This window comes from Macadamia integrifolia, chromosome 9 (assembly GCF_013358625.1).
Source record: "Macadamia integrifolia cultivar HAES 741 chromosome 9, SCU_Mint_v3, whole genome shotgun sequence".
NCBI lineage: Eukaryota > Viridiplantae > Streptophyta > Magnoliopsida > Proteales > Proteaceae > Macadamia > Macadamia integrifolia.
Genome location: NC_056565.1, coordinates 11,566,540 through 11,577,314, shown reverse-complemented (window position 1 = coordinate 11,577,314; position 10,775 = coordinate 11,566,540). Strand labels below are relative to the sequence as shown.

The 10,775-nt window shown below is 35.9% G+C and overlaps 1 pseudogene; it reads right to left on the bottom strand.

Moving 5' to 3' along the window:
• Positions 1-7,049: 7,049 nt before the first annotated feature.
• On the bottom strand, positions 7,050-8,592 carry LOC122089507 (annotated as a pseudogene).
• Between the last annotated feature and the right edge of the window lie 2,183 nt (positions 8,593-10,775).

Below are 10,775 nucleotides of genomic sequence, written 5' to 3'. Positions count from 1 at the left end.
GAAGGTAGGTGGATTGATGATCCCAACACGAAGAATGCTAGGTGGGAGAGTCTTAAGGCAGCTAGGTGGATTGATGATCCCATCATCAAGAATGCTTCGATATGCATTGAGGCAGAAGGGTTGTGAAGGCAGCGTCATAGTCCCATCTATGTAACTGAGATTTATGTCCTGCAATTTGATATCTTTACATGGCGGCTTCACACTGCAATTGAAATTGAAATAAGCAAGACACAATATTAGAGAAAATTTTAAATAACTATATATGTGAAAGATTAAAGTGAAACTGTGGAACGGGTTAATGTTTGTTTTCACTTTTCTCATTTTTCATGGAGAGATACAGCAAAGAACGATATCCTCGCTCCTCAAACCACTTGCCGCGACCAAAAACTGCTCAATCTTAAATGAGGAGAAAGATGATGATAGGGATTTGGGCTTCTCTTTCTCTGAAGTCGTCCCAGAAAGTGTGGTATAATCTCTGATCTTCTTCGTGCATCGGCTGCGACCTTTCTCTCTCTTTCTCCGACTAATAATATACTCTTCTGGGAATTTGGGATATAAACATCCATGAGTGACTACCATGCCTTCTAGAGAGAGAGACAACAGAAAATTAAGGAAGACGACAAGGAGAGGAAGAAGAGGATCAAGAGAGTTTTTCAGCGCTGTTATTAGTGTGAAGTGTTAACACTGAACAGAATTGAAGAAAAGAAAGAAGAATAAGAAGTGTTAAGTATTGAAACTACATTGTATTGCTTGACTTGAGAAGATTACAACCTAGTGGTCTATATATATGGCCTAAATAGGAATTCACATGATTGGAAACTCTATCTAATAAGGAAATCTAATAGGAGTAGTTATATTAGAATACAAACTCTATGAGAGGATAGGGTTTGATATCATATGGAACTCTAGTGAAGTAGCAGTCTTAATAGGATGTAGAGATTGACAATCAGTGGGACTCCTACAAAATAAGAGAAGATAGGCTAGCATAGGAGGTGATAATGTCCGAGACAGAGTGGAACTCAAACTCTTGCTGATACACCCCCTCAAGGTGAGGATTTGAGTGCTCGAATCCGTAGCTTGTCTTAGAGGGAAGAAAATTGTGCCTGGCGGAGGGCCTTCATTAGAATATGCAAAGGATAGGGCCTCCTTCGTGTGGGAGGCAATTAAGAGACTCATTATTGAGGCATCCTGTTCACGCCAAACTTTAGCTGGAGTAGCATCCTGAGGGCAACTTTGATCATCAAGTACATAATCATATGAGCTGAGGGCCTTTATTATTGAGGCATCCTATTCACACCAAACTTTAGCTGGAGTAGAATCCTGAGGGCAATGGAGGTTGCCTATAACATAATCATATAGTGATTGAAGCGTCTTTTTCATGTCACAATGTAACTTGAATAGAATCGTGAGGATACTGTTGGTCGCCAAGAACATAGTCAAATAACCTAAAAAAAAAAAGGATTTAGTGTTGATGCTCATTGGAGCTTTCAATTAGATCATTAATGGGAGTAGGGTTGGCCATAATAATGTAGAAGAGAAAAGAAAATTTTGGTTTAGGAGTGAGGCTCATTGGAGCATTTGACTCTTGAATGACAGCAAACTCGTTGGAGTTTTTGAGACAAGTAAATATATTTGTATTAGAGGCGGTAGTAGTGATTGATGGTGGTAGATTGGCAGACATCATGGAGATAAGAGGGATTAACTAGAACAATGGAAGAAGAAAGTAGCAGCAACTAGCGGCAATGGGAAGTGGAGATAACTGAGAAGAGAAAAAAAAAATATTAGGATCGATGGGCGTTGGCCCTAGGCGCTCTGATACCATGTTAAGTATTGAAACTACATTGTATTGCTTGACTTGAGAAGATTACAACCTAGTGGTCTATATATATGGCCTAAATAGGAATCCACATGATTGGAAACTCTATCTGATAAGGAAATCTAATAGGAGTAGTTATATTAGAATACAAACTCTATGAGAGGATAGGGTTTGATATCATATGGAACTCTAGTGAAGTAGCAGTCTTAATAGGATGTAGAGATTGACAATCAGTGGGACTCCTACAAAATAAGAGAAGATAGGCTAGCATAGGAGGTGATAATGTCCGAGACAGAGTGGAACTCAAACTCTTGCTGATAAAAAGAAATTAAATATTGGTGCTGGTTAATTAAAGAAGATCGATCAGTTCTTCAGGTTTATGAACGGGAAGGAACAGGCAAAGCCACCTTTATATAGAGGATAGGATAGAAGTTGTCTTAGAGCTTAAGACATGAAGCTCCAAAACAAGAAATTAATAAGGAAAGAAAAGGGAAGCCACGGCATGCCAATTAGCTACTACTGCTACTACTGTTTGGTTTCCATCTTGAGAGTCTCATGTGCAAAATTCTTCATGAACTTTTTATTGAGTATTTACTTTTTTGGAAAGTTTTTTCAACTTGTTGGATTCATGTCATGAATTCTACGGATTTAGTTTCCAATTTTAAAACATGCCTCAACATTGATGATATATTCTTCCTCGCAAGGGGACGCGGCGGAGGGATCAGCATTAATTAACCATATATACATAGAGAAAGGGAGAGAGATAATTTCAAACGTGGTGCTCAACTCAACTTCTATCTATAATCTAGGATATCTATCCTTTTTTTTTTTTTGGGGTCAAATTTGGTGAGTTGACTCACCATGATTAATTGTCTTTTCAAATTTGGTTTTAGTGAACAAACTAAGAAAACGGGGAAAATTGGGAAGAATATTGGGAGATAGGGTTTAATTACTATTTCACCTAATAAAGGGTAAAACAGGAAATAAGTAATGCATGAACGTTTCAGCCTTGAATATTGGAGATGGACACGCTCCATCTAAAGGTACTAATTACTAAATTTTGTCCCAAGAGGATGAAGTAAAATGTTATTATTATCGAAAAGAATGAATAAAAAAGTAAAATTCGGATATGATTGCTTAGTATCGGTTTTCATGACCGATCATCAATACAAATCTTTTTAACCCTGATACATATGTATGGTTTAAGGATAAAATCATAATAAAATTTTATTTAAAAAAAAATAAGAGTAGATCTGTTCCATACAATCTGATCCAGACCAATTTAGATCAATTTTAGAACAATATCAATTTTGACCGATCTGTGATTGTTCCCAAATCTTAAAACCTTACTTCCATGAGTTGAATCAAAATGGATGTGATCAAGTAGAATCTTTTTATGATTATATATTATGCGACTTTCTAGTTGGGTCATCTCAATTGGTAATGGTAGGTTCAACCCACAATGGAGGATCGATCCAAATTGATCAGAAACGACTGAATTTGGTTAGAAAACCCTAGAATTGATCCATCAGATATGAAACCCAATGATTTGGCGAGAAAAAAAACCTTAGAATTGACTGAATGATCAAAGCCAAATTCGACCAATTTAACCTATCAAAATACCGATTTCTAAAATAGTGTTTTAATCTTAATTTGAGAAATGGAGGAATAATGTTTTCTGTTCAAACTAAAAAATAAAAAATAAAAAATTTAGTGGCATCTGGTAGCTGTTGACACTTGTAAGGATTGGTTAGAATCAGTGTTGGTATTTGTAAGTTTTGGATCCTCTCTAGCCCACGGGTTCTCTTACTGGTCCGTCTGGAGAGGAACTGAGTCCGGTATTGAATTGGTATCAATCTCTGATGTTACCGATATAGCCATTCTGAAATCCGGATCCAGTAATTGTATGCATCATTGATTCTGCCACCTTGGTCATACTTGAAGCTGATCGACTACAAAATATCTATTGCTTCTTTAGTGGATTCGAATATCCCTTTTTTTTTTTGGTAGAATTCAAATATCCCATTTGGATCCTATAAAAGAACCACTTATCCCATTCCAGCAAATGTTCTAATACAACTTTTAATATTCTTAATTCAATCATGAAAATAGGAGACTATGCATATATTCAATCATCTATATGACAGTCTTAGATCTATTTGGTCCTATATTGTTTTCAACATTTTAGGTAGAAATTTAGAACTCCAGTGCAAGTATGATCTTAGGCATCAAATTCCAATATTGAAAGCTATTATTGCCAGGAAGGAATCTAACATAAAAAGAATCAATGATGCTCCAATGACTAATTTGAGTGTCACAAGCTTCAAAACAGAGTTCCAAGGAATCAAAATGAGTGCCACACCTGCGAAGATTGATGTGGATAAGGATACATTGTAAGCAATGTAGATATGCTTTGGTGTTGGTTTAGTTTTTCCTTTGTTAATTTGCAAGAAGGCAAAGATTCCACTAGAGGCTGCACAAGTCAGTAAGTTACTGACAAAGAGAAGTATTTTGATGATGGAAATTCCGGACTCATGAGCTTCCTCTTCCTCTATCCAAGGAGCTTTAGGGTCTTTCGCTTGGTGATTGTTTGTATGCTCTGTTTCCAACCACTCACATTCAATAAGTCATTAGAACAACACAATTGAATGTATTAAAGAAGCCCATAAGGTATATGCATTATTTTGAAAGGAAATTTTGATTTTGATTTCTTCTTGGGGGGGGGGAGGGGGGATAACGACGGCTATCCAAGTTCATACTGACCCCACAACCATATGGATCAGATCATATCGGGGTTGACTAAGAACCATTCAACTTCTACATAAAACAATAAAGAGCACTAAGTACCCCCATATGAGTGGCCCCTAAGAGATGAGAGAATTCAAACTCAGAACCACATGCTTTCTTAGGTGAAATTCTCTTGCCAACTTGACTACCCTCTTAGCTAGGGTTGAAAGGAATTTTCTATTTTGATTTTGAACTTTCATTTTCTTAACACAAAAGGTGACAACATCGGAAAACTACCTCTACTCTTTGATGTTGACCATTTTGAACTCTTGCATGGATCATGTATGATGTTAACATATACAACCATGTCAACGACGATAGATATATAACCATAAAGCTCCATCAATGTCATGTTTCTTCTGGGCATATGCTCACGAACAATATTGTTGTTACCTAAGAAGGAATTTAAAACATAATAAAAGTGAATTGTGAACATATGCTCATTATGAATCGACTATCTTATTTAACAAGAGAAGAATTTGTGGAACATACCAGAAATATTATTGTTAGGCAAAGTCATCATGTCGTTTGACGAAGACATTCGATATGTTCCTATGATCAATACAATAAATGTCCTTAGATCTTGATCTTATGATTTATAGCCTCTATATAGCTTATTAGGTTTATGAGTGACATGTACATGATAATCAAATCATATCCAAATTAAAGGACAAAATGGATTCACCTGTAGTTTGACTAACAAGGTCATTATCTAGATAATGATAGTCGAGTTGGTAAGGGATCTTTGCCTCGAAAGCGTGTAGTTCCTAGTTCGACTCCTCTTACTTTCTTGAGACCACTCGAATTGGAGTTTTATGAACTCTTCAAGAGGTAGGGGTGAATATAACTGGGCTAGGCCCTAAAATTTAAAGCCCATCCATAGTACCTTTTGGGTGTGTAAGAAATGTATACTAATCTAAATACAAAACGAAGGAATGAATAAAAGAACCCTAGTGCTCCTCTACGTCCACTCCAGTAGGGTTTTTTCAAATTTAAATTAAAGTAATGCCCAGGAAACACCATGTAATTATTGTCATACGCTGCATTGTAAAATAAAACTTATAAAATAAATATTTGTTTTATTTTATAATCGGCTAATAGTTGATCGAAAACTGAGATATTTGTGTTCGTATCAAATTAATCTCTAAATGAATATGAATAATTTTCAGATAGTGATTTTCTATATATAGGTAACTCTAAACGAAAGCGAATTGAATTCACATTTTCAAATATCTTTTGACATCTTTTTGACGATAAGAGTTGGTTTGTAAATGGGTAATTTAGGTATTTTAAAATAATAAGGGATAAAGAAAGGTAAAAATTTACTTTGGAAGGGGGAATCACATAATCGTTGCCGTATCATATGGATCAGCTACAGGTAGAGGTGTCTTTTTTCTTTCACATATGTCAAATAACACTTAAAAACCTAACAATCCAATGAGTAAAACCTTCAAAATAATGTTTGGTAGCACCGGTGGCATAGTTTGAGAAATCACCTATCGGAAAAAAAAAAAATCCAACCTTTTGTAGAAAACCATGAGTGGGTCTATCCGATCGAGGCCAATCCCAATATCAATTACTAAAACTATACCCGGAGGCAGTGGACACTTAAATTTAGGTATTAACCTACCTATTTAACAAAAATCATTAATAAAAATCAACTTTGAGCAAAATATAAAATTAGTAGACATTATAGTGTCTAGAATGAAAAATAGGTTTGGTATGATTAATTCTTGACTTCTTGTGGCCCGATTTATTTATTTATTTATTTATTTATTATTATTTTATTTTATTTTTTTGCTTTTTCTTTTTTTAGGGGTAGATTCTTGTGGCCCAAACATTAATCATTTCCATGTCAGTTTCAATAAGATTTCTTGAATGAAGAGTTACGGCCCATCTTAAGCCCAAAATAAAATCTGATATCTGGCCCAATTATGACGCAGGGTTGATTTTAGGATCAATTCAGTCTATGTCTATCCATCTTCTTCTTCTTTTTTGGTAAGCAGTCTATCCATCTTCACTGGAACTCAGCCTTATATGTAATTAGAGCTTTTTTTTGGATGTACAGACTTAGATTTGAATATACCGTTAGTATATCTAGCCTCTTCCTTATTTGTGATTCAAGATCTTTTTTTTTTTTTGATAAGATAATATTGGCTTTTCACGAGTACTTTTGTTGAAACAATGGAGGAAGAGAGAGAGGAACAAACATTTCGTTACATCTAAGAAGAACTACACCTCCTACCACACAGAAAAAGAAGAAGAACTACAAATCATTCACTAATAATTAATAATGGGAGATCCATGCTCAAACTGAATACTTTCAAATCATTCACTAATAATGGGATGAACATTTTCATTGGATCTATAAGAAGAACTACACCTACACCTTCTATCAAAAAAAAAAGATTAAGAAGAAGAACTACTCCTTATTGAAACTGAATGTCTACAATTCATCAATTAATAATGGGAGATCCATAAGGAAGGTAGGTGGTTTGATGATCCCACCACGAAGAACGGTAGGTAGTGGGAGAGTCTTAAGGCAGCTTTGTGGATTGATGATCCCACCAAGAACGCTTCCATATGCATTGAGACAGAAGGGTTGTGCGGTGGTCCCGTCTATGTAATTGAGATTTATGTCTTGCAATTTGATATCTTTACATGGAGGGGTAACTCCTACGTACTCTTCTCTCTCTTATCTCTCTCTCTCTCGATGGATCATGATCTTATATATTATAATGCAATTATCTTATACGTGTGTATGTAGACCCCTGGGAATCGTACAGAGATAAGTAACGTTACCTACACGGACATCAAGGGAACATCGGCCAGTGAAGTAGCGATGAATTTCAATTGCAATGTTACCTGTGGAGGGCAGCCTATATTGTGTGGGCAGTAATTTTGATCGATGATGATGGGGTTTTTGACATTATTCATTATAATCTTTTGGAAAACCACTCCTCTAACGAACGCAGTGCTTGGCCTTGCCCATGATTTTATCCTAACTCCGTTTGTGCTCCCAGTGAACGTTGAGTTCATAATCACCACCCCTTCCACTCCTTCTTCTATTGCTTCTTTCCCTAAGCTCCCAATGCTGTAGAAAAATAACACCAACCAACCAATCAATATATTCCTATATTTATATATTCATATAGATAGATAGATCCTTCAATTCCTTCCTGAGTGATGACTACTATACTTACCTTATACCATGTCCAGGTCCACAATTGACTCCCACAATATGCAAGTCACGAGTGGCTGGTCCGATGGAGATGCAATCGTCACCAGTCATGATAATGGTGCCATTTACAAGTACGAGGTTTGAATTCTGGACATGTATCTGTGTTTGGACTGTCTCCAGGGGCTTCAATCCTTCCTCCTTCTAGTGTTACATTCAGGCTTGAGTGGATCACAATATGGTATAGCTTCGCATCCTTGGAATTCAAATTCTTGATTTTTATGTCTTTTGAATTGTAAAAGGCAAGCGACTACAATCCATCCATACAAACATATAATTAATTAGTTAAATAATTAATTAATAAGGAATATTAAGGACCAACCCAAAACCCATGCAGGGAACAATACTTCTACCAAAATATTGAAAAAAAAAAAAAATAGAGAATATTTCTTAGTACTCTTACTGTTGCACCAGGAGGACATTGGGCAGAAGCAGCTCCTCCTTTGCAATCCCACAAGGTTCTGCCTTGAGCATCAAGAACTCCTCCAATAAGAGACACCCCTTGAACATTCTGAAATTTTACCCAGTAGTCAGATGGATGACCCTCAGAGTCATTCATCTGTTTGTAGTCAGGAGCAACAAGAGTACTGCCTTCCATAAGCAATCATGCATCAACTTAATTAAGCTTTTTGGTCTTGCTATTGACTGCGTACTTAGGCGATTCATATTCTGTTTTCTCAAAATCCAATAACCTTTTTATGTTAACCATGATGATGCAACTCTTCTCCAAGTTGTTTATCTTCATCTCCATGGCTCTAAGGTGGTCTTTAGATTTCCCTTTAATTAGAGAGGCAACTGTGGATTGTGGTCTAATGTTGCATACACAATCACTGTTGATAAGAATGGTCATGGAAATTTTACCACCGTTCAAGGCGCAATCGATTCTATTCCTTCAAACAACAATCAATGGGTTTGTATTTCTGTACAAGCTGGGATATACATGTAAGTGAATTTGATCTTAATTAATTCCCTTTTTTTTTTTTTCTGAATCATCAATCCAATTATAGCTAATTTATCTGTTTGTATATATATGTATTTGTGTTTTTGTAGAGAGCAAGTAACAATTGGCCAGGACAAACCGTGTATTTTCCTGAAAGGAGTCAATTGAAGTGTTACGAGCATTGAATATGCTGCCCATGGACCACTAGATACTACTCCTACTTTCAGCTCTAGGGCCAACAATTTTGTTGCCAAAGATATTTCCTTCAAGGTAATTTAATTTAATTCAATTCAACCCTCTTGTCTTTTCTTAGTATATATAGAGTATTATGAATAACTGATGATGATTAATTAATCTGAATTAATATTCATATAGAATACATTCAACCTGGGATCATATAAAGAGGTTAGCCCGGCAACTGCAGTTCTAGTTTATGGTGATAAAGCTGCTTTCTATTCTTGTGGTTTCTATGGTTTGCAAGATACATTATGGGATCAACTTGGGTGACATTACTTTGAGCAATGTTACGTCGAAGGTTCAGTGGATTTTATCTTTGGTCAAGGCTACTCGATGTACAAGGTAGGCATCTAGGAAAAAAAAAAATTCAATCTTACCATAAACTTGTTCTATTTCAGGATTAATTTTCTAATCTTTTCTTAATCTTTCTATGTTATGAAGGACTGTGCCATTAGTGTTACTCCAGTTAAGAACTCAGGTTTTATAACAGCTCAACATCGAAACTCACCCAATGAACTAAATGGGTATGTGTTCAATGGTGGGAGTGTGGTGGGTAAAGGTACAGCTTATCTTTGGAAGGGCTTATGGGCCTTACTCCACGGTAATATGGTATGGGACAAGCTTCTCCAAGGGCGTGGTTCCACAAGGATGGCATGCCTGGAACCATGGCGGCCATGAGTATGATCCTATTAATCTTCACTTCATCCATCCTTAAATATTTAATTTCCATTGAATTAATTAATCCTTTTTAATTATTGGGGTTTAATATATTATTTAATTTTTCATACATGATCATCATCGATCAGGTCAAACTTTACATATGCGGAGGCTAATTGCTCTGGACCTGGGGCTGATACTTCCAAGTGGGTGAAATGGGAAAAGAAGCTCAGTGATTCCGAACTCCAAAAATTCATACAACTATCGTTATCTATTGACTCTGAAGGATGGATTGCGAAACAACCTCATTCATGATCGTCTGATCGATCTTACTAATTACTATATATTGCATATATACTAGTACTTGTTCTACGTACGTACTTGATCATTCTTCTATACATACATGCATGGATCTTTTTATTAATGTAACCATCAATTCTTCACATTCTTTAATATTAATTATAATATTTATTCATTATTCTTTTCCATATATTATTGTATTTTCCCCTTCCCTTAATCTATGAGTGATAGGAAAACTTTTGCAAATTCTAAATTACCAATCGCCTTTGATTTCATTCATCTCTTTTGTATGTTAGACACCATTTCCATATAGGATTTGGAGCCCATGTTGTTAGCTGGGCTTTGGCGTGTGCGTTGCACGTAGATTACGATTGATTGTTTAAGGAAAAAAAATAAAGTTTGACCAATTAAAGGAAATAAGGGAAGAAAACATTATTTGATCATGTGGTGGGAGAGTGGATCAGGTTCATGTACGAGAATGTACGAGAACGGTACTGGTCCGTGGATATAGAATCAATTTTCTCTCAATTCATTTAATAGATTCTATATCCATGGATCAGGAGTGTACGAGAATATTCTTGTACGTGAACCTGATCCGTTCACGTGTGTTGGGTGGTCCCTATGCTAGATACAAGAGTACGTGAATTTACCACCATGCCCTCCACGAAACCAGAAAATCCATCAATGTTAATGATTATTCATACGTTCTTATTGGCCCCTGTGTTGATACAAAGACCACACAACCAAGTAGCGATATCTTATCCAAAAACATTATATATTCAAAATTATGATGATACTCT